The 23,089-nt window shown below is 42.1% G+C and overlaps 2 protein-coding genes across 2 annotated transcripts in view; one reads left to right on the top strand and one right to left on the bottom strand.

Annotated features, from left to right (window-relative positions):
* The window catches only part of LOC146675193 (leucine-rich repeat and fibronectin type-III domain-containing protein 4), a 32,670-nt gene extending 27,528 nt beyond the window's left edge, over positions 1 to 5,142 (bottom strand). The window contains exon 1 of the mRNA XM_085400304.1: positions 5,011 to 5,142. The gene's annotated coding sequence lies outside the window, so the exon portion shown is untranslated. The remainder of the gene's footprint in view (positions 1 to 5,010) is intronic.
* The window catches only part of pcxb (pyruvate carboxylase b), a 337,084-nt gene that overhangs the window by 230,314 nt on the left and 83,681 nt on the right, over positions 1 to 23,089 (top strand). The gene's annotated exons all lie outside the window — the stretch shown is intronic.

Genomic DNA, 23,089 nt, shown 5'->3' with positions numbered 1-23,089 from the left:
CAAAAGGCCAGTGATAAGAGATGGGTAGCACAAGTAGAATCAGAAGGAGGCATAAATGTAGCATGTAGCATATAAGCGATTCCTTGCTCGAGTCTCGTTAGCATCAGGCGCGTTTGATCTGAAGCCACTTTTAGCTGTTATGAATCACAACTTGCAATGTAACTCACCACAAAGAGCTTTTTTCCCCCCAGTGTGTGATACTAATGCAGACAAAACAAGGCTGCACTGCAATGAGCCTGCAGTGGAAACTGGTTTCCCTTGAGTTTGTTGATTACTGCGTCTCATATTCTAATGCTTAGCAGTGCTGATACATGCAGAAATGCTGCGTGCTTTGCTGTGAGACTTAAGTGTTTCCAACTAAGTACAAGCCGGTTCCTTCTGATAGTCATCACCCACGCTGCATTCTGCACCATGATTCACTTGAACATCTACAACCAACTGCATCTGTTGGTGATATTTGTAATGCAGACAAACACATGTGAACTGAAGACGTAGTGCTGGTTTGGCAGGAAGCTGTTCCCAGCGTGTTTGGCAGAATTGTGGGACATACTTCCAAACTGATGGTCATGATGTTTGCCTTTGTCGGGCTTGGATTTAAACTCGATGTGAAGAATGTGCATCTCAGCAGTCTAAAAGACTCTGACGGTGCTTTAAAAGCCCAGACTTTCTTTTTCAGTTCTTGGTTTTAAACTCATGAAAAGCCTAAAATCAATCATCGAAGAGTAAATGCACCCAGAATATCAGTCAGTGGACCTGACAGATTGAAGGGCACCTTTGATTTGTCTTGGTATGGTATAGTGCTGGGACAATCAACAGTCATTTATCCAGCAAGAATGCCAAACCGCTTAGGCTTTGGAAGTATGACCCCATATTTCCTACTCTTTTTCTGCCTTTTTACAGACTGAACATGCGATAAAAGGTTTAAATGGGGTCATAACATCTTGCATTTTAGGCTCGTTGGAGAAAAGTTTTGATGGGATTGAACACATCAAAGTTTTGTGCTGTTCCTGTAAATCCATCTGCTCTCTTCCTCCATCTCTAGAGGGGGTTTTCACAAAGCAGGATTAGCAAGTTAGCCTGATAAGTTTAAAAGTACTCTGTGAAATTTTGTTAGCAATTCTCAGTCTGCATAGCTGAATCACATTACATAAACCTAATTTTCTCATTTAGTTTCATAGATTTGGATCAGTATTAGCTAGAGTGGACTAATCTTTCACAGATACGCGGGTTAATTCCTAATCTTAATTTGCAAAATTCTGCTGGGACTCATTGGATCTAGTTCTAGGTGTTTATAAAACGCTGCAGAAACCATAAATTTTATTATTGTTTTCTAATTCGTGTTTCTCCTTTGTGTGTGTCCTTTATGTGATTTTTGAGCTGACCCTTCTCTTTGTTGCTCACTGTTTTGGTCAGGACTAAATGGGTCAGGCCTGATGGAGCTTGTTGGAGCACACTGACCTGACCATCTTATATTTGCAGTGTGTTTTGCCACTACAAAGGACATCAAGTTCAGCGTAGCTGCTTTTTGATAATGGAGGTGTGCTCATCATGTTCTCTAATCTCTAGAAGGATAAGAGATCGTTCTGTGGCAGAATAAAACACAGAACTGGATGAAGAGAGCACAGATAACAGTGTTCGTCTCTAGCTGTAGTTTCTACTTCTCTTTAAATACGATTGCTGCGTGAAGTCTTAATTTCCACCACATCTCCGACCCCACACTTAACCCCTCCCCCAAGTTTCCTCACGTTCACACTCGACTTTCCCCCATTTCTCCCATCTCCTGGATATCTCCGTCCCCAAAACCCACCCCTCCATCTGTCTCCAGTGGTTGCCGTGGTTACGGTTTGTTCTGCTCATCAGGCACCTGCTGTGCCTAAACAGACTGTCAACAGTTTAATTACTCATACTTTCATCCCCGTGTCTTTCCTTACTTTCTGTACAGCACGTTTGCTCGCTCCTTCCACCTCTTTACGGGTAACCTCTTGGTAACTTTCTTTTGCTCCTTCAATCATTCTCTACTTTTATCTTCACACTTCCTTCCGTCATTTGACATCTTTTGACTTTCATCCTTTTTTTTGTCATCCTTTCGTTGCTATCATTACATCCTACAAATCTACGTTCGACTACCAACTGTCTAATTACTCAATCTTTTATCATTCAGTCCCATCGGATTGATTCCATTCGTTCACACACACCCCCTCCTCCTTGTGTCTCTGTTTTATTAGTGCAGTTTTTCTTCTCAGACATTGTTATTCCTCTATTCCCTTATCCCCACGCTCTCTTATCATCTACCTCTCAAGTGTCATCGCTCGCCTTTTCATTCTTCATTACTCAGTCTCTCTACATCCTCCGAGTGTTCCTCCCTATCTTAAACAGTGTTGTAATTACGCCTCTTCATCACACTATCGTTCTGTACCTCTCTGTCCATCATCTGCCGCTCTGATCCCTGATCCCGACAGCGGCCTGATGCCTCATCCTTTGATCCTCCCACTATTCCTTAACAGCTCAGCTTTTCACGTCTCTCCCTTCACCGTTTGTCATCCCCTCTTTCGTCCATTCATCCATCAAGTGCCATCCTCCTGACAGTAACCGCGTTTCCCTTGTTTCAGGGTTTCAAACTTTCCACTTCTCTCCTTGATGGAAAGTTGGTTAAATCAAGCAGGTGTGGGACATCCTACATCCATCATAGGTTATGATCTTTGATGTTTAATCGTGCCTTTTTTTTTTGTTTCATGTAATTATCATTAATGTTCATGACTTTTCCACTTATTTGGGTCCCTCATCCTCCTTTTGGCTCTTTGTTCATTAATCAGCTGTTCAGTGAGGCCTCGCCCCGCGACCAGCTACTGTCCTGTCACCATAACCAAGTTTGACTTTTTGCTATATTGAAGTGGTGTGCATAAGTATTTAGTAATGGGCTCTAATCTACGTTTAGCTGGCTTTTCTGGGGTATTTTTACCATTTCTAAAGATTAAAAAATGCATGAGAGCAAGTTTAATGTAATTATTAGCATATCAGACTTGTAGTATGCTAGTATAATTATAATCACCCAGCCTAGTCTTAATTCACAGGCCAGATGCAGTTCATACTGCAAAAATGTCTGGATTTGCATGTTGTTTGAGCTAGATCACACTAACTAGCACACAACCAACACTGCCCGGTAACCCATCAGTTAATAAATATATATAATATAATATATACACACATTTGGTTTGTTTATCTTGGCAAGTCTTGTATTTTGAACAGCAAGTGCCCCATCTGTTCACCTGCCTTACTGTTGCCTGAGAATGACGGGCAGGCACCATCAGTAACAAGAAGCCACGTGGAGCATTAACAACATAATTGAGAAATTGTTCTTTTATTCTGCTTTTATTTCACTGTTTGAGTCAAATGACACTTACCTGCTCTGCATTCTTATGAAACTCAGTAGCAGGAGAGCAGAGCCAATTATAGATTGATGATTTGCTTAATAGAAACCAAACAGCCTCTTTGTTGCACTTCAAAAGGAGTTAGTCGTCATTTCTTCTGCATTAGCTGTGCCCCCGTTCAAAGCGGGAGTCAAAACTGTAAACTATCAACGGAGCAAATAATGAGCCCTGTCTTGGTTATTCAGAAAGCTTATTGTTCACATGTGCCGTATTGTTTTAAGCTGAATCTCGTTTGTTTCTGGGATAATTAATGTTCCTCTAAGGTAGATTTTTCACTTCCTATAAGCCGGTACTAGATAATTGGCTCGTCTTTTTACATGGAAAAGCCCTATGGTACGTTGTATTCCCCTCCTAGTTATATCTCCAAATAGTTCATTACTGATGTTAGTGATCTTTAACAGAGTTTTTGGGGCCATGCAAGGCTAATTGTAGCCAATGGTAACAGTAGAAAGCAACATAATGATGACCATCTGTCACTGTTAATTATTTCTTCTCATCTGTTTTTCTATTTTTAATTCCTACCCAGTCAATCCTCATTCATGTATTCTAGCCTGGATGTGTCTCTTTCTAACTTTATTATCTAGTCACTCATCTCAGGTCTTTTTTCCCCCACTGCCTTCATTTTAATGTAGTTTCTTGCTTCTGAAATCTCGATTATACAACACTGTGCTCATCTTGATCCTTCCATTTCTTTGCTTTTTCACTGTTACCATAAGACCTTCATCACGTCACTGTGTATCCTTCCCTACTTCTTCCACTCATTGTTTTTTCCTTGTCACATGACAGTCTGTCACTGATTATAACTCACCCTCTGCCATCCTTCCATCTGACCTCTCTTAGCCTTCAATACCCACCACCACTATCATGTGCCACCCCTCCCTTTCCTTTTTCCATCTCCGCACATCACTATTTACCCTCTCTCCCTTCTCCGTTTCTTTCTCATCGCCCTCTTATCCTTGTCTGCCCAGTCTGTCTGATCTCCCGTGTCAGTGTGCCAAATCTGCGCGTTTGTGTGCGCACGCAGGCAAAGCTTACGTAAAAAGCCCCAAACGAAGGGAGGTTAGTACGGATCTGTGCTGCTTAGACTGTTGCTGCTGACACCACAGACACACAGTCAACCCCACAGACACACACAGCACGCCAGGTGAGATTACATAAAGGCAAGGTGATGAAAGCCAAGCTGAGACACACCTAGTAGGTAATGTGATGCAAGACGGCTGGCTGACACTCAGACACACACAGATTCTCAATGGGAGGGTAGAGTGAAAAAGGATGTGAAAAGAATACAAGGATGATAAGAAAAGTTTAAAATTGGTGCCAAGTGGTAGATTTGACACTACTTCTAACTTCTGAATGCACTTTTGTTCATTTTGTAGTCGTGTGTGTGTGTGTGGGAGAGAGAGGGAGAGGGGCACAGAGCTCTGAGTTCCCAGTTCAGTGAGTGCTGGTGTGCACTGCATTGATTTACTCAATGATTCAGCACAAGAGAGCTAGCCATGCAGATATAGATTTTCCGTGTGTGTGTGTGTGTGTGTGTGTGTGTGTGTGTGTGTGTGTGTGTGTGGAATTGCATGGACATTACCTTTTCCGTCTGTGCGGCTCTATAATCCGAATCAGCTCCACATGTTATCCTGGTTTGAGGGTGTGTGTGTTTGTGTGTGTGTATGTTGCACAGATCTTGCCCCAGGTGTTTCTACTTATTCTGAGCCAGCACAGGGGGGTGGGAGGTTATTGTGTGCTTGCACTGAAACCTGTCCTACTCCACTCCACACTCACACATCCCCACACACATCAAAAGGAGACGGATATAGGTCAGTGTCAGACAACCAGAGAGTTGGAGAAATTCCAATCCCACGATATCCTCTTAGGCTTCTATAGATGAAGAAAACCTGGGAAATCCTGAATTACTCGCTCAATCCTGGCGCAGTATTCCGAAAAAGAGACTCTGGTTTGGAAAAAAAATCCAGGAATCCACTTTGCTTAAAATCCTATTTATGGCATCTTGATACGATTTCCTCATGGCTGGGTTCAACTTTTCTGTCTCAAGCAGTTCAGTCAAGTAAGAATCCAAGCAGTAGTCTTCACCTCCCCTTCTCACCACCTCTCTCCTCCATCACCCTCCCTTTGCTCCTTTTTTTGCCTCCACTCTCAGCTCCCCTTTTCTTTTATTCATTCATCTGGTCCTTTCTTCGTTCTTGTACACGCTCGGTTTTGATTCTTTTCACGCCTTCCTCTTGTCCCTCACTTCCAGGAGCGGTCTCCGGTGTGTCTCGGGGCTCTTCTACACTCGCTGCTGCATTTGTTCTCCCACGCTGAATTAGCCGTTTGTTGATGACCTTGGAGGCAAGTGCAGAAAAGGTGGTTTGGGAGTAACCTGGGAGATGGCTGGAAAACCTAAAACGAGAGAGACGTAGTGTAAATGCAGTGTGTACTGTGCATGTGCTCCATTTTGAAAACTCCTTTTGTGTGCATCATAAATTATAAATCAGCCTTTCGCTGCTCCACCCTGCTGACCTCCCTTTTCCCTCTGATGCCTCCACACCTCCCTGTTTCCACAACTTCTGTCACTCACGCCTCTCTTACGGCCCCCTCCTCAACTTGCCACCCCTCATTTCTTTCTCCCTCGGTTTCCCACACTCCCTCTCTATCTCTCACCTGTCAGTCAGAGGGAATCGATAGCTCCGAGACCCTCTTAGCACTTCTCGGTAGGCTGCAATGGATGATTTTTGCGCTCACAAATGCACTCAGCATGCACACAGTCATGCAACACATTTACACATGCTGGCGCACGGATCCAAGTAGCCATGCAGCGATACTCTCTGCAAGCACGCACAGCCTCTGCATCTCTCCGTTCACTTGCTCTGTCTTCGAATCTCACGCACAGACACACACTGAGCCTAATAAAACAACTGGTCTATTGATCAGTGGCACGAATGTCAGACGGTTCAAAAGTCCACCCGCCTCCACTCTCTGGCCTGTCAATCAAACCGGCACCTTTTAAGAAAGCAATCTCATTATCGTGCTTTAAATCTTTGCACTCTGTCAGTGTCTCTCGGCGAGTGTGTTCCTTTCAGTGTGCATCTATATGTTAGTGCCGCAGCTACATGTATGTTACAAGCCCACTGGATTTTTTTTTTTTTTTACATTTAATTTTTATTATCTGCAATTCATTTCTTTTCGTTCCAGTTTCTCCCTCTTCTCCTCCTGTGCGCACTTTGCTACTTCAAAAGCACAGTAGAGCTATTTTTCTGTTTTTCGAGTCGTCTCATTGTTCTTTCATCTTCATCTAGCATCTTTCACCCCTGTTTTGCCCTCTGTGAGAAAAAAAGATGTATTTACTAACCTCGTTTTCCGGATCATTCCACCACCATGACTCCTGAAGCCGTCACATTTCTCCGTCTCCGCGGCTTTCGCTCTCTCAGCTCCGTGGAAAAACACCCATCTCTCTCTCTCTCTCTCTCTCTCGTCGGTATCTCTCTCTTCGTCTGCCTCTCTCTCTCCCGTTGGTCGTCCCCTCACTCGGTCGACAGCTGCAGCGCTCTGTCTGCCTCCTCTGTCGCTCTTCCGTCAGGGCTGTAGGCTGATTGAATTTTAAGTCATGTTAATCCCACAGAACAGGTACTGAATGAAGGAGGGGACAAAGAAGGGAGAGAGAAAATAACAGAATCCAGAGAGTAAGCTGGCTTGTATTTTTAGAAATCTCTTCTCTCCTCAGGAAGGGATCTTTCTTTTACTTGTCCTGCTTCCACAGAGTCACTTGACTCTTGATTTTGTTTTTTCCCATTTGTCTGCATCTCATCTTCTTTTCTTTTGTCCTTATCTGGGGAAGAAGTGTGGGTTTCTCATCGAGCAGCAAAGGAAAGCGCTGTGATCGGTCTCCGGCAGCGTCAAGCATCAGACTGAGAGAGTGTGTGCACAAGAGAGAGGCATGTAGATGAGGAGCAGGACAAATACAGGGCTGAGGTGTAGAGGGGTGGGGGGAGAGGAAGGAGGAAAAGAGACGGAAGATGTGCTATAGGAGGAGGAAGAGCCAAGATGAGGAGTTGGGGATGGAGAATGTGGGAGACTAACAATGAGGAAGAAGAGTGATGACAACGACCTACACTGGCTCAATGTAGTTAATTTAAAATAAGTAAAAGGATGCACTTTCAGAAAAATGTGTGCTCAGATGTAGATGTGGCACCGTGTTGTTTTTAGTCCATTGGTGGGATTTGTTATTCTATATATAGGAAATGCACAGAATAAGGATTTGGCACGCATTGCCCCCTCCCACCAGTTAGGTGTCTGTACTGGACCCCGTCTTTGTTATAAAGCCAAAGGTCAAAGAGCACTAATGAGGCGGTTTACTACTAATATGATTAAAATTGAGATACTTTAATATTAGTCTTCTGTTTCATTACATTTCACAGAGTTGGAGTTTACTGGCCCCATTGTTCCTTTATAGCTGCCCAATTCTTCACAGCTTAGATTTTTAAAAAAGTGCTGGAAACGTCCCTCAGAGATTTTACGTCTATATTGACATGATGACATCACACAGTAGCTGCAGATTTGTCAGCTGCACATCCATGTTGGGGAATCTCCAGCTCCAGTTTTAGATGACTTGAGTTTGTGACCGTGTCTCTTCCTACTGGGAGCGGCGTCAGAAGATAGGTGCACTGATCATAAGGGATGGACATGATCAGCAAAGGTACTCAGGTGGGCTGTAGTGTTTAAACAATGCTCAGTTACAGCAGCAGCCTGAACCGCTGGTACAAAGCAGGATGGATCCATGCTTTTCTTTCTGTTTATGTCCAAGTGTGACCCGACCATCCAAATGTCACAGCTGATTGAGGCTCATGAACATTTTTACACTCTTTTGTTGTCCAATTTTGGTGAGTCCATGTAAATAATAGCCTCAATTTCCTGTTCTCACCTTAAGAGTGTCGCCCATCGTCGTTTTTTTGCTGCTGCTTTAGCCGATCTGCTTCAACCTTCCACATGTTGTGTTCAGAGACGCTCTTCTGCATTTGTTATGCTTGTTTACAGCCTTGGTTATAATGAGCTGATACTTAAGTTACTGTTGCCTTCTCATCAGCTAAGATAGTCTGGCCATTCTCCTCTGACCTCTGGAATCAACAAGGCATTTTTGCCCAGAGAACTGCTGCTCACCGGATATTTTCTCCTTTTCCGACCATCCTCCGTAAATCCTAGAGATGGTTGTGTGGGGAAAATCCCAGTAGTTCAGCAGTTTCTGAAATCCTCAGACCAACCTGTCTGGCACCAGCACTATGGCACACTGATAGCCACTTAAATCACATTTCTTCCTCATTCTGACGCTCGGGTTGAACTTGATCAGCTCTTCATGTTCACATTTTCTAAATGCATTCAGCTGCTATCATGGGATTAGATATTTCACATACCTTTAGATATTTGCATTAGCGAGTGAATGTACACAGACAGACGGAGATGTATCGAGATATTTCTCTCTCGATATATCTGTCATAGATATCTATAGATAGAGCTCTATTTATCTATAGATATCTCGATATATATCTATATACAGAGAGATGGATATCGAGATATTGATACAGAGAGATGGATATCGAGATATTGCGATATCTAATGCATGTTATCTACTCTCACATTTACATTTCTACATGCAAGCCTAGAAAACCTTTTTCTCTATATCTCACTTCAGCATGCTGGAAAGAATAAGGAGAAGTTCTCCCAGGTTTCTCTTTTCCACAGTGTGCACAGTTATTCATTTTGGCCTTCCAGGTATGAAGCTCTTACTGAGTTCCGGGATTTTTTTTTAATTTCTTTTTAATATATATATTTTTTTACTTTGCAAAATTTAGAAAAAAGTAGCCATGGGGTTAAACTAACTACATGCAGGTGTGTTTGCAAAGTGTTTCTTGCTGAGAAAGGAAATACAAGGAGTGAATTGCACAAATGGGGGCAATAATGCACATTTTCAGATGGTCTCCATGCAAATGCAAGCATAATTAGCACTTAATTGTATACATAAAAGTGACATAAGTAGTTGTGTGACAAAATAAGAGACCTTAGGAGAGAAGCTAAGGTTCCGCATGCTGCGTCTCTTTGGTTTGCTATAGATTGAAGCATACAATGAGGCCCGATCACCTTCTGTTAAAAAACAGGCCTGAAAGATTGTGGTGCAGTCATATATAGAGAAGTACTGATAAAACATATTTCGGATATAATATCTCCAAACTGCAATTGCAGGATTTCGTAGTTGTAGGGGTATTTTTACACAAAATGTGATGGAGGGTTGGGTGGACAGAAGGAAGGAGAGATGGGGGAGGAAAAAAAGACGGCTGGTGTGACAAGGGGAAGCGAAGTTTTTACCGCCTCGAGCAATTCTCAGTCGGACCAGGATGAGAGCGGGAGCAGACGATGATGATTAAGAGAGAGAGGACGGGGACGTAGGGAAGGGGCCAAAGATCTCTGAGGGCATAAAGGAGATAAGTGAGGAAGAGAGGGGTTACTGAGAGATAGAAGAGAGGGCTGGATGGAGTGATAGGAAGGCGATAGGAGAGAGTGCAGCTGATACTACTTCAAACGGTGGTCGAGGGCTTGATTTCCCTGCCGCGCTGATAGCTGCTGGGAACGGCCGTGAAATGGAAACCATCTTCGGGCGCGTGTATGTGTGTCTGTGTGTGTCCCATTACTAAGGCAGGACCTAAAACATCAGAGCTATTGGATGTTGGAATTAAGTCACTCCCAAATTTCACATAAGCGCAGTTCTGTTTTGCAACAAAATCTCACACTGGAGATGAAACTTCAGAGAGAGATGGTAGGAAAGAGACGAGGGATGGAGATGTGGTTCTGTTATGGGTGAATTGGTTTTTCGTGTATCTAAATTTCAACCCAAGACTCAATTTTTTGTTCATCTTTCACAATTTATGGCCCCCTTCCTGTTTATCTCCTTTCTTCATTTCCATTTCAAGCATTTGACTCCCCATCATTCATTTTTTTTCTTTCTTATATCTGTCGCTCCTTGATCTCTCCCTCTTGACTTTTTATTTATTTTTTTTCCCTGCTGCTTTGGGCCAACATATTTTTAACTTTGTAAGCCAAACCTCCCTCAAAGGAAGGTCCAGCAAGGGGATGTTTGATATATTATTTCATCCAGTCATTTAGAGCGGCCAGTTGATGGCCCGTTGATTCACAATTAATCAAACCTCTAGTGTTGTAGCACCCAGTTCTCTTCCCGGAGCGAGCGACCTTGCTGAACGAAATAAATGACATGACCTAATGCTGGCTAACGGATCAAGTGAGTCAGGAGAAACTCTCATTACTGGCACAGAAGTTGGTTTATATACATCCCACAATCAGTGCACTTATGAATAAAATACAATGCATTTTCACATAAAGTAGGGCGAAGGTGCATCCTAAGCAGATCATCTGCTTCTACAGCTCAATCTGGTTAAAGTAAAGCACACAAGGGGAAAGTCTTTTTTTTCCTTCGGACTGAGAACTAAGCAGAAAGATTGGCAGGATGTGAAGTTCACTCTGAGTAGCACTGCACTTAATCAGAAAGAGGCCAGACCTGTTCTGGTTTGGTCAGGCCAAATTAGCCCTCAAAGTGAAAACGGTTGCAGGGGAGTCGGCCTACTGACCCGCCGCTGAACACATCCATCGATGTCTCTCTTTTGGTTCAGTGGTCAACTCACTAGTGGTGTGTGCCATCAGTTGCATATTTGTTTCTGACGGGAAATTAAAGCAGCATGTTGGATTTAGCAAAGGAGTTTGTATTTGAACATCCACACCTCTCCAAAATTGACAGAAAGCAATGAGCTGTGAAGAAGACGAACAAAATCTAATGTAGATGCGAGCACCATAAAGCTAAATAAGACTTTCCTGTTTTTACTTTCTGCTCTTTTCCTGTGTTCAAAGATTTGGTCAGTACTTCTCACAGTGCAATAAAAAAAAAACAGAGCAGTGTCCCTGCCTAGAGGTTGTGCATATTCGTGCTTGCTACCATCTCTTTATAGAGATGAGCAAGTAGCTGCCACTGCTGACTCAGAGCAGCCCACAGTCTTTGCTGTTTTCAGAGATGCGACTGCCATCTGACCACAATGATTTCTCCCTTGTAAAGGTTGCTCAGGTCCCCATCTGCTAATTCATCCTGCATCCAAATACACAGAGTGTTAGAACAGACTTAAAAGGATTTTGCTGAATGGCTCTTCTTAAACAATTGAGTAGATGTGGGCTACCATCAAAGAGAAAAGGTGAAGTTTGGTCAGCACTGTGCAGCTTGAATCAAATATGGAAACTTGACAGCAGCTGCAGAACACGTCCTTGCCGGCAGCAAGTATATAGGTGTGTTTTTGAATGAGATGGGGGGGGGGGGAACTGAAAGCCATTTTCACCCTTGATGATTTAGATTTTGTAGTATTTCACACTATGGTGCAAAGGTTTTATGCATTTCACATGTTTAGGTTCTTTTTCTCAATGCAGCCTTAAGTCTTAAATACATTCTTCTGTAGACTGTGAGTCATACTGCCGGCATTCTTAAGCACTTTAAAATAAGCTGGATCTAAGCGATCTGTTCCTCTACAGGACACAGCAGCAGGAAATTGCTCATCATTTTGCCTGGACAGCAAGGAGTGGCAGCAATGTAATGCAAAGAGCCTGTCAGAGGCGCACACAGTGGCTGAGATGAGGCAAAGCGAGAGGAACTAGGAAGTTCATTTTGCTCTTTCAGGTTATTCCACTGAGAGAGTACTGAAACATGCTTGACTTGACTCGTATGCAGCAGTGACAGATCCCTTACTACAATCTGTAATTATTGGACACAAGTGGACAGATCAGGTAAACGGGTAACATGTTAATAAATTGTAATATCTCAAAAAATCTGTGTTTCTTAGGCCAGCTTGAAATACCTGCGGTGACTGCCTTATCAGTGCACCCACCGCCAATCCAGTCAATTCAAGATGCTTGTGTCTTTTCTTCCAGGTCAACAAATATGCCACCACATATATTGTGGATTTCACATACTTGTACTTAATCCTCTTATTAAATAAGTTCAGGAATTTTTCTTTAAATCAGCTCCTGCTTTCTGCTTGTGATACACACTGAAAATTGTGAGACACAGTGACTAAATATACGCAGCACTGAAACCCACAAACGAGTGCGCTCATTGAGCACCACTGTGCACAAACATGTCGCGCATAATCACCAGTGTGGTAAATGCTTCTGTTCACACACACAAGCGTTGCACCTACATCCAGAGAACATCCGTGACTGAATGCACACCTTCACCCACAGATTGAAATGACCGTGCGATATCACAACACGATATCACAGACTCTGTGGCAAACACAGCATTGGTGTTAGACACACACACCTCTCACAAGGCTAAATGAAACATGCACACAGAAACCCACATGGCACACTTGCTCAGCTGTGATGTGAGGGTAAATGGTGTAGAGGTTTAGATCGAAGGGCAAGATCCCCTCTATTTGTCTCAATCTGGGGATAATGAGAGAGAAGGACAGATCCACACACACACACACACACACACACAGTCGCACAACATCATCTTCTAATTTTGCTCTGGAGCCGTTTGCATGTCATTTTTCTTTTATTTATTTCACCTGCATTAGTAATAGTGTCTCCAAATGATTTCCAAGTTGCTCCTGGTCGACAGTTTACCAGCAATGAGCCGCAGTAAATGCAGTGTGAGGGAGGAAAAACATGCTGGTCCTCATTTGTCTATAATGCTTCATGCGTACAACCCTGACAAATGCACTCAGACGTACAGGCACAGGACAGAAATGACTTTAGGAACGAATTGGTGAGAGAAAAGAATCGCACATTCGAGCTGAATATTTCCAAGAGTGTGTTGCTTTAATGAAGTGTGCTGCTGCAGTTTACAAGTGGAAATTACAAACTGTGGTTAAGAGGCAACTATTAACTTTGTGTGTGCGGGGGAACTACACAAATGGGTCTGTACAGAAATGCAGCGACCTGTTAGAAAAGGCTGTTAAATGTCAAAATACAAAGCTGGGAGGTGCAAATGAAAATAATGCAAATGAGATTTTGTTTGTTGATTGTTTCCCCTGAAATAAGCTGCAGTTTCTTGGCATTAGTTCTGTGTTAGAAACGTAGGCGCGTGTGTGTGTGTGTCTGAGTGTATTGTGGATACATTTGTGAACCCCTTGGACTCATTAAATGCTGCGTGATTGTCTCCTATGTCACAGTTATAGGCAAACGCCATCTAAAATAGGAACACAACAGTAGACTTTTCATGTCTTTACTGAACACACGCCGTAATTACCCAGCGCTGGCTGGATAAGGTCATCTCTTCAATTAAATGACTCGCAGCACTTCCTTCATCAGCATCAGCCACAACATAAGATGTCTCCTGTAGATGTTTGCACTGAATCTTGGAAGAGTTTTAGATGATTTCTCCCTACAAAACAAGTTGGAGTTCATCAGTATTTCTGGGATGTCTTGAACAGTCTGCCTCAGGTCATGCCACAGCATCTGAATTCGTTTGGGGTCACAACTCTTACTTAGCCATTCCAAAACATGAACTTTATTTTTTTTTAATATATCAACTAGAGCTGGGCGATAGAACGATAACGATATGTATCGCGATATAACTTTTACTCGATAGAGAAATTAAGCTATCGCGATAGACCTCGCAGCTCTTGTCCTCAAAAAAAAAAAAAAAAAAGGTCAGCCAATCCAAATTAAGTAGCGCAGAGCCGAACCAATCACAGCCGCAGCGTCACGTCGCGTGACTTGTTACGTACAGCACAAGTGCCAAGCCGCAGTGTGTTTGTTTGGGAAGCAGCCAGCGGGTAATGGAGCCAGCGCGTAATGGAGGAAATGAGTGTGCCGACTAGAAAAATCAACCGAGCGTGACCGAAGAGAAAACAGATGATGGTTCCAATGCCGGAGAGATTGTCAAACGGAAGAGCCATAGAAGTTCCGTAGTGTGAAGGTATTTCGGCTATTTCAAGTCTGACAAAAACAGAGTAGCGTGCACTGTAAATTGTGCCGAAAGCAAGTCTGGAAATACAATAAACTGGTGCATGCGTCACACTGCGCCACGTTATTGTTTCGGTGAAATGAATTTCTACAATACTGTTACTGTTAATTCTACTCTCTGCAGTGTTTAAGTTTGTTGAGTTTAGTAAACTTCGGTGAAATTAGAATACAAAGAAAAAAATAACACTTGAAGAATTATTGCAGCCGTCGAATATTTCAGACAGTATGCTACTGAGGGAGCTAACATAAGAGTTATGAGTTATAAGATATAATCCAAGTCGTAACATTGCTGTATGGAGCTGCAGATTTGGTTGCAGGTTAAAGGCCGGTCTGTGAAAATATTGTCGGGCATAAACCGGTCCGTGGCGCAGAAAAGGTTGGGGACCGCTGCTTTAAATAATGTTTCCTTTTATAAAAGTAGGATAATGAAAAAACATTTATCATAAAATTTATTATTGACATGTTTGTGGCAATTAATATGTGAATCAACTAAATGGGGGGGGTGTGTTAGCCCAACTGGTCTTAAACTAAGAAACACTAAAGTTACATTTGAAAACAATTTAAAACAAAACATCCCCATTCTAAAATGTCATGTGACAATCTGATTGGCTTACGGAGTGATGATGTCACAAGGACTTTGTTGCCTTTGATCTGAAGTCTATAAATAGGGGTCAGAAGCAGCAATTAATCAGTTTGTTCACAGCCTTCAAACGTTCGACCAGAGATACATTTGGAAATATTTCTAAGCCTTTTCAGAGTCACTGTGCACGGGCTCCAACATGCCTCCACGAAAAGGCCAACAAAGACAAAAAGATTATGCTCCCTGTCCTTTGTGTTCTGGCCGGCCAATCTCTCCAGGAGAAATTGTGCGGCCAATCTCTTCAGGAGAAATTACCACGGATGGTGTCTTATCAGTCCAAAGAGCATTACAGGAAAGTCAGAAGGAAAAATCTGACCTACATTACAAAATTAAACAAATTGAAGAAGAGAAGCTTCAACTAGAGGAAAAGTGCAGACAACTGGAAGCACGAAATAAAGACCTGGAAGAAAAACAGCAACGCCAGCCTGATATAAAAATGATCAACGAGGGCTCGGGAGTGAAGTTTGATGAAGGACGAGAGAAGATTTTTTCTCGTTTTCTTTCATCAGGAACACAGAGTGCTGAATTAAAAGAAACATCTGCCCAGCTTCAACGAAAGAAAGCTAATATTGAGGAGATACAGTGGGATCTCCAAAACATTGAGAAACAGAATCAGGTGCTTCGAGGAAAGCTCAATGAAGCGGAGAAAACAATTGAAAAAATCCACCAACAGAAGACTGAACAGGAAATACAAATGCAGGACGAACTCAAAGCCATGCAGAAATTGTACAACAATCTGAAAGTCAAGTGTGGTGAAACAAAGCGCAAAAATAAAGAGCTTCTTGAAGAGAAAAAGCAACAGGAAGAAGAAAAACGTATTATCCAGGACTTTGAGAGAAGGCATCTAGAATTGCAAGAATTTTGTAATAAAAAAAATGAGGAAACACTTCAACTGAAAAGAGAAAAGGAAATACAAATGAAGGACAAACTCAAAGCCACACGGAAATTGTACAACAATCTGATAGTCAGGTTTGGTCAAATAAAGCGCAAAAATAAAGAGCTTCTTGAAGAAAGAAAGCAACAGGAAGAAGAAAAACGTATTATCCAGGACTTTGAGAGAAGGAATCTAGAATTGCTAGAACTTTGTGATGAAACACCTGAACTGGAAAGAGAAAAGGAAATACTGGAAAAACGATGTTCAGAGATGCAGTGTAGGATTGATGGAATGAAGAGAAAACACTCAAAGGTCATTAAGGAGATGTTGTTGAAGTCCAGTGACTTGAAGAGCCAAATAATTGAAATGCAGGCACAAAAGCAACAACAAGAGAAAATGCATGAAGACCTGCAGCGTACGAGTCAAGAAATCCAGAGAAAAAATGAGCTGTTAGAAGAGATGCACAACAAAAAGCAAGAAAAGCTTAGAAAAAAACAAGCAACCTTAAAAGAAATGAAGCAAAGATGCCAGCAACTCGAGCAGCAGAATGCAGAAACAAACGATCAGCTGAGAACCCTTATCCTGGAGAACGAGCTCATGGAAAAATACCTGAAAAAGAAGAAAAAAGGCTGGTTCTGCCGCTTATTCAGATGATTTAGCCTCGTCCTCCTCCACCTGTGATCCAGCTTACCTTGCACCTCTCCTGTCCCCCCTAACACATATTCTCCACCTTCTTCATCTTTTTTCGTTTTTCACCCTCCCCCCCCAACCAGTCCCAGCAGTTGACTGCCCCCTCCTGAGCCTGGTTCTGCTGGAGGTTTCTGCCCGTTAAAAGGCAGTTTTTCCTCCCCACTGTCGCCTCGTGCTTGCTCAGAGGGGGTTGTTGGGGTTTCCTCCCCTCCTCCTTTCCCCCCTTCATTTACTTATTTGCTTGTTTAACTTTTCTTTTGTTGTTTCTGTAGTTACTTGTTTTACTTTTTTCAACTTATGTAAGAAAATAATAAACCAATTGAATTTATCCTTTGAGTATTTTTCATCTAATCTTTACAGTGTTAAGCTCTGTCTTTTATTTGCTTGTTAAAACCCCATCAATGGTGAAGTAAAAACCCTGGGACATGGTTTAAAACGTTGAAATAGACTAACCAGCTAGTCTAAAACTAAGAAACACTTAAATATTACATTAAATTGAAAACAGTTCAAAAGAAATATCCCCATTCAAAACTGTCATGTGATAATCTCATTGGCTTATGGAGTGATGATGTCATAGGACATCATCACTCCAGAAGTTCAATAAGGCTGATAGAAGGGTACAAAGAAAGGGGCAAGGCAAACTGATGCAAAACTAAACTTTAACCTAAACTGGGTGAACTAAAACACAACATGAAGAACCCTGACATGAACAAACCTGGACATGAATACATGCGACCTGGAAACATGGTGTGAAACAACAGACGACCTGGGCCCTGTTTCAGGAAGCCGGTTTAGTGCAAACTCTGAGTAAGTATACGCTGAGTTAACGAAAACTCTGGGTTTTCGGTTTCACAAAGCGAGTTTAGATTAATTCTGAGTGAGTTACTATGACGACACACTCCGTGAAGCTAACCTGCCCCCTAGCAGGTTTACTTCAACTAACCCTGACCTTCTCCGCCCCTTTGTCGGAAACCTGACTGTAGGAAGTGTCAGACATGGCGTGCTCCTTCCTTGAAGAGCCAGTAGATGTTGAAGCCCAAATTCTCCGCAGAGCTCTCCGCCGGGAGAGAGTGATTAGAGCGTGTTTGGACATTTACATCTTACTTTAAATGGAAAGAAGACAGAAATTATTGTTTTTGACCAAAATATGCCTCTGGGACAATTGACTGACACATTTGGGCCTGTTGCTAACTACCTTACTGATACTGCCAGGAATCTTGGAGTTTTCATGGATAGTTCCTTCAAACTTGACAAACAGGTCTCTAATGTGGTAAAAACTAGCTTTCATCAACTACGCCTAATCTCTAAGGCTAAACCCTACATACCACACAAAGATATGGAGAAACTCATCCATGCTTTCATTATGTCAAGACTGGACTATTGTAACTCTCTCTACTTGGGTCTACAATCTTCTCTTCTGCAGCGTCTGCAGCTGGTCCAGAATGCCGCAGCACGTCTCTTGACCGGCACTAGAAAGTTTGACTCTATCACCCCTGTTCTGAAAAATTTACACTGGCTTCCTATCAAATATCGAATTGATTTTAATATTCTATTGTTTACTTATAAAATTTTGAACAATATGGCACCTGACTACTTAGCTGATCTCCTCTGTCTGTACAGCCCTCAGAGAGCACTAAGATCATCGGGCCAACTGCTCTTGGTGCAACCTAGGTCTCGGCTGAAGACCAGAGGAGGCCGTGCCTTTGCCGTTGCTGCACCCAGGCTATGGAATACTCTCCCTCTTCATATTCGCGCGTCAGATTCCATTCAGTCTTTTAAATCACGTTTAAAAACGTATTTGTTTGATCTGGCATTTAAGGCGAATTAGGGTAATTTACATCTGGCTCTGTATTTAGATTATGTAATTATCTTATATTTTATATATTTGTAATTTATATTTTATTGTGATTTTATTTGTACTGCGATTTTAATGGAAAGCACTTTGGTGTACTTCGGTCTTAAAAATGTGCTATATAAATAAATTTTGATTGATTGATTGATTTTATCATTTCCTGATGATTTTCTGTGTGAACGTTACCGTTTTTCAGCACAATCTATAATTTATTTGAATAACATCCTCAGGCCTAATATTGCTCATGTGACACATCGCGGACATGCTCTCAGTTCTATTAGATTATTCTGTTATTATATGTTACCTTATATATGTAATCAAAGTAGGTGAATTAGAATACTGCTGTAGATCACATTATACCCTTTAATATAGAGTGTGTGAGCTGTATGTAGTTTAGTTCTCATTATACTTTTGAGTTAACAGAACATATTCACATATTAGTTCATTAGATAAATGTGCATCACTCTGTATCCTTGATCTGCTGGGAATGTGTTACACTGTTTTCTTGACATGCTTAATTGTTGAATCATGAAGAGAAGGTTGTAAGCAGGAGACTCTGTGTCTAAAGACAGGGGAGATAGATAGACCACATTCCACACCCCCACCTTACAGAAAGCAGAGAAACAACTGCCGAGGTCATAACTTAGGCGCTGTAACAGAGAAAAAATGTGATGTTTTGGCTTTTACGACTAGCTGGGGGCCACTAGAGACTATAAAAAGCTGAGCAACCCGTCACCATTTTGAGACATGTGCCTGACCCTCTGGTAGCATCTCTCCCGTCCGGACGTTGTAATGCTCTGACTGTTGAATTGTATGGAAATAAAGGATTGTTGATTGAGCATTGATACACCGAGTATTGTCCCTCCTTCAGCCCAAAGATTCAAAGAATTGGGAGATTTCAACAGTTCATTGCATATTATTTGTATCGCACTCCGTTTCTTTGCAAACGGGAGCTTTCTGTATAATATTGGTGACGCTGAGCACGTTTCCAAGGCTACCGTCTGTCGGGCAGTCAGGAATGTTACAGTTGCACTGAAACGTCTCCTGTACTCGTCTGTGGTGTTCCCCGGTCACAGACCCACAAGATTCATCAAAGAGGGATGCCACAAAATTGCAGGTATCAGGATGACCAAAACTTAATTCATGATGTGGTGATACTTGAACTACTACTTAAATCTTACATTTATTCTCACGGTTCCCAGGCGTGATTGGCTGTATAGATGGCACTCACATTCCAATCATTGCTCCTCCAGTAAATGAAGGAGACTATGTGAACAGGAAGTCTTTCCACAGCATTAATGTACAGGTACATAGTTCCCTGTAGCATTTCAAACTAACAAATTATTTCATTATAGTAATGGATGCTAATTTGTGTTCTCTGCACTGTGAAGATCATATATGATGCTGCCAACATTATCACAAATGTGGAAGCCAAGTGGCCAGGCTCTGTCCATGACTCACAAATATTCCGTGAATGTACACTGAGCACAAAATTTGGACATGGTGAGTTGAGAATACTGTAAAATATATAAAGACCAATTGCTTCAGGGACATTTGAACTGAAGTGTATCCTTCTGTCTTAGGAGAGTTCACTGGCTACTTGCTTGGTGATAGGGGGTATCCATGTTTACCCTATTTGCTTACCCCTTACCCTGACCCTGAACCGGGCCCACAGCAGCGATATAATCTGGCTAATTGCAGGACAAGAGCCAGAGTTGAAATGACTATCGGAATGCTTAAGGCCCGGTTCCAGTGCCTGCAAAGACTCAGGGTCACCCCAGAAAGGGCATGTGACATTGTGGCATGTGTGATTCTTCACAACATTGCCACAATTAGAGGAGAACACTGTCCTTCTGAACCAAACATCAGCAGTGATCCAAACCATGAACATCCTGACCCTCCCACGGACATACAAGATGGAAGCGCAGTCAGAGACACCATATGTCACAATCATTTCTTTTGACCCATCACCTCAACATGTTGAAAGAAGAATAAACAGATTTTTTGTTCAACTGGCTTTATTGGTCGCCTGTGTTTCCTGTACACAAAGTATTAAAAGATGTAAACCTCATAAAGTGTCTCTGTTGCTTCCTCCTCTGTAACAGCTGTCAATGTTTCTTCATTATTTTCCTGTAGTAAAGAAATAAACAACATTGCTGTTCTACTGTAAACTCATATAATCTGTGGAGTATTACTCACAACTGCATGTTGGTCTGGCTCAACAGGAGGCTGCACCAGATGCAGTACACCACCACCATCAACTGATAGAATATGAGGTTTATACAGGTCACTTATAACTTACAAGGGACCAAATGGCAATTAACAAACATACCAAGCACCTTACACTTCATTGTCATTATGCTCTCAAAGACAACCAAGGCTGAGGGAAGGCAAACTCAGTAGGGAAATAACTTCACTACAAAATAATCCATTATGGTAAAGAGTTTATCAAATGAATGAGTAGCACTGCAAAGGTGACTGTGAAGAAAGGATGTATGCACATCATGTATTATTTTGAATTTACCCCTTATGTAGGCACTTGTGTCTTGCGGGGTTATTGACTCAGAGGATGTCCCCGCAGAGATGCCTTCGGCCACAGGGCGCCCACTGTTTTGGCTGAGGGCCAACTGCTCAGCCTCTGTGAGTGGTGGTGGTGGAGGACCCCCACCTGTTTTTCGGGCCTCCGCTTTTTTTCTGTTGGCTATAACGGGCCACATTTGAGCATACAGAGTAAGCAAATATGTACTTGTAATGTGCTCAGATAATTTCAATAAGTGCTTACAGAAAGAAAATTAATGTAGCCTCTAACTGCAATTGATTTACATAGGACAAACAGACCAAGCACTATGGCTCATAATACAATTACACCTTACCTGTTTGGACTATATTTTTATATTTCATTTTTACTTGCTGCCAGGCACGTTTGGGGCCTGTTGGGTTGCACCTGCGCTCACATCACATCACAAAATAAAATGTATAAAATAACAAATAAAATAACATATGATAAAATAACGTGTTAAATGGGTGGAAATCCCTAGATCAATGTTTAAATTAACACTCACGCATTGACTCTGTCGGCTATGTTTTGCCATGCATGCTCCCTTTCTTTCGCAGCTGAGGCTGTTACTTTTTTCCGCGGAATTTGCATGTTATCGGCATATGCTGCCATCAGAATTTCGGCCTCAAGCGCTGTAAAATACATTGACCGCGCCTTCTTTCCCTCCGTCTCCATGGTGACTCGCTTAATCTGTGCTCCGCTTATCAGGGCTTTATGTATCCTCGTCCGCGCGCTTCACTTGGGGTTAAAGCAACTCCGCGTTGATTGAACTAATTGTTATCAGCCTTTCTGAAACCGAATATTCCGAGTTGGACAGTTCGGGGTTACTCAACCCTGCGTATCGTTTTTCACTCTGAGTTTTCTAAACCGGCTTCCTGAAACAGGGCCCAGGAGGTCACACAAACGCACGCCCAAACACACACTCACATGCACACGCACGCCCAAACACACACACACATGCACACGCATACACACAGACACATACCTAGAAACTAGAATTCTGTGATCTGTTGTGTACACGTAGCCTGGGTTTTGGGGTAAGTCGCGTTTCCTGCCGCAAACGTAAAAGAAGTCCAAGGGTGAAATACACTGCAAAGTATTTATTGGGCAGTACGTGGTGTGTGGATCGTTGACGAATGAAGTGAAATTGTGCGCTAAGCAGAAGTGAGTGTGTCTGGCATCACGGTGTGTGTGAAAAGGTATCCAGCTGGGGCAGACATGATTCTGCAGGTCACCTGCCCAGTGGACAAAAAGAAATAAAATATTTGTGTGGATGAAGTATGAATGATAACATGAAGAGTGTTTGGTGTTTCTCAGTCTGAAACAACTGTAACGCTACTTTCTGTTTTGGAGAAAAGGACAGTTTAAAAAAAACAGAGAGATGTGTGTTGTTTTAAGCAGTGATGAGAATAATGAAAATTTGATGACAGAGGAACACAAAAACATACAGAAAATGCATTAACCATGCTAACCCTACATGCATATACACATACAATGATACTCATGAAGACCAGACGGCATCTTAAGCATGAGATTCTGCTTGTCATCTTGTCCAAGTCACTTAGTGTGATGAAAAGTGATGCAAAGACCATTGGACTAATAGCAAATTAGTTTAAAAAAAAAAAAAGATCAAATAATAGCAAACAAGTGTGTAGGAAAGGCAGCTTTAACAACATGTTCTGCTGGAAATGCAGCTCCTCAGACATCGATTAAACCTGCCTAATAACACACACACATGCAATGAAAATCAGCTTGTTACCAAATGCTGAATTTATCCAATGCTGACAAATTAACTCTGTAGGCTGCAGGACAACAGTTTAACTTTTGTGGGGAAAAAGATTCTGGTTTGAACAACCAGTGATCAGACAATAAATTTAGTTGTTAATATAGTAAATTGGGAGATGCTTTCTGTCTGATGCAGCACAAGTAATTTACTGTATGAGGGAAATTCTATTTTTGTGATAACATTTTGAACATGCATTTCTGTTGTCCTGTCAACTTGGTGGGATGGTAGCTGATATGCAAATTAGCTGATCATAATTAG

Source organism: Rhamphochromis longiceps, linkage group LG3, assembly GCF_057381845.1.
Source record: "Rhamphochromis longiceps isolate RC_006_pf linkage group LG3, R_longiceps_female_GT1.1, whole genome shotgun sequence".
NCBI lineage: Eukaryota > Metazoa > Chordata > Actinopteri > Cichliformes > Cichlidae > Rhamphochromis > Rhamphochromis longiceps.
Note: the sequence above shows the minus strand (reverse complement) of the source record. Positions and strands in the feature narration are given on the sequence as shown.